Source organism: Apis dorsata, unplaced genomic scaffold (assembly GCF_000469605.1).
Source record: "Apis dorsata unplaced genomic scaffold, Apis dorsata 1.3 scaffold_1121, whole genome shotgun sequence".
In the NCBI taxonomy this organism is placed as follows: Eukaryota; Metazoa; Arthropoda; class Insecta; order Hymenoptera; family Apidae; genus Apis; species Apis dorsata.
In genome coordinates, this window is record NW_006264219.1 from 1 (window position 1) to 2,458 (window position 2,458).

Genomic DNA, 2,458 nt, shown 5'->3' on the forward strand with positions numbered 1-2,458 from the left:
TATTATATTTATATTTCTTTTTTTTATTGTAAAAAAATTATAACTTGCACGTTACAAGTTTTCTTATACTATATAACTTTTGAAAAATAAAGTTTTTTTATATTTCTAATAACAATATAATCTTTGATAAAATATTCAAAATAAATAAAATTATTGATCTATCTTATACAGAATGTTTCAGAAAAATATTATTAATATTTTAGAACTAAAATGTATAAACATATAACTTATATATTTTATATCAAATATAAAAAAAAAAAATCATCTCAAAACTTCTTTTCATTTTTTTTATTATGAATTTCCTTCATCTTTCTAGAGTTTTCATGATTCATAATTTCACTTTTTCAGAATAACCGATATAAACTGTATTTACATTATACTTTAACAATTATATTATTTATAAAACTTTATATATCTTATAGATAAAATAAATAGAATCTTAAAATCAAAATTCTTTCTTAACTTTGACTATTCTATTTATTCAAAATTCATATATTTAAAATAGCTTTAATTTATTTGTAAAATATTTAAGATGCCTTCATAATAATATTTAAAAAATTAATTTTTTTATGGAAAATCATTACATTATTTTATTTGAATTATATTTAAAAAAGTAATCTATAATTTAATAACAATTATATAACTTAATAATTTTTTAATATTGTTACTTATATTGTATAACAGAAAACAAAAGAATACTTAAATAAAAGAATACTTAAGAATAAGAAAATATATGTATTATTCAAAAAAAAAAAAACAAAATATCTTATATATCTTATATAATATATTTATAATATATTATAAATATATAATATATATAATATATAATATATAATATACATAATATTTTATTATAATATTAATATATAGTACATATTTTTCAAATCTATTATTACGTGTGCTAATAAATAAAATTTTTGGAATAATTCAATAGATTAATAGATAAAAATAGAAACAGTGCAATGAAATAAGAATAATGATTATTTTCCATTCTTAATATTCTATAATATTCTATAATAATAATTATATTTATAAAAATACAAAATAAATAATAAGGATAACTTACCCACAATAAGATAATACTACATGCATATAACAACTGTTCTAAAGCTTGTTCTATAGCTGCAGAAAGCAACAAACTAATTGTGTTGTATCTCTATATCTAGAATCGAGACTTAGATAATCGACATCCCAATTGATTAAGATCATAGATAATAATCGGACTTGGTTAATCGAAGTTCCAATTATTAACGAATTTCTTTACATTTTTCATTTGAATTCACAGATTTCAACCAAGATTCATCAAACTAGTGTCATTAAATGATAGTATTAACGAATGCTTACTATTACAATTATTATTAAATAATTATTACAAAAAATAATGTCTAAATTACATATTCTGTGTATATAAGAATAAACAAATCTTTAGATTATTTGAAGATTTTCTTCACAATATATTAATATTCAATCTTTCTATTACATGATTAATTAATATATAATAATACGATTAATAACATTTCATGTTGTATTTAAATCTGGAACTAACAGAATAATTTCAAGATGATTTTGTAGGTGAGATAGATTTTATTTCTTAAAAGTCATTAAACTTTTTGATTATCAGTTATTTATTATATTGTGTATTGCATATAAATATATTAATTATTATTTTTTATGTTTTTAATTAAAAAATCAAGTAAATTGTATAATGTAAATATTATAAAAATTGTATAGCGAAAACTTTTTATTTTTTAATCTTTTAAATATAATTTAGTAAATATATTTTATTAGAAAAGTAATAATTTTTTCAGAATACAATGAATTAATATAATTTTTACAGATTATATTTATATTTATATGATGAAATATACAATTATTAAGAAAACAAGTAAGTCATCATTTGCTGATTTTTGGATTAGATTAGATTGATAATTCACTATTAATAAATGATCCACTAAAAACATACTTATTTTAATTTAGATGCGTATTCAGATTATGAAAAAGAACAATCAAAACAATGATTAAAACATAGATAAATAAAAAAAAAATTTTTAATTTTTTAAACAAATTCTTTATTTTTAATGGAATTTTTTTTGTGAATATATGAAGTATAAAGAGTCATATATTGAGAAATTTTTTTTCTAAATAAATTACTTTAAGAAAGTAAATTTAATAAATTTTCATTCAAATCAAAATTTCTAAATTAATTAATGAATTTTTCTGTAAAATAGTATTTAATATCTAAATGTTAAATATTTTTATAATATAATATAAATAATATAAATAATTTAAATTAATATAATAATGGTTTATAAAACTTTTCGAACACTTTTTTATCTTTTAATGAAATATTAATTAATAATTAGATAGAAGATTTTCGAAAATGTCAAAATGATTTTCATTTTTTAAATAGCATGTTATAGAGATTGATTATTAGTAAATATAACTGAATTAATTTAAA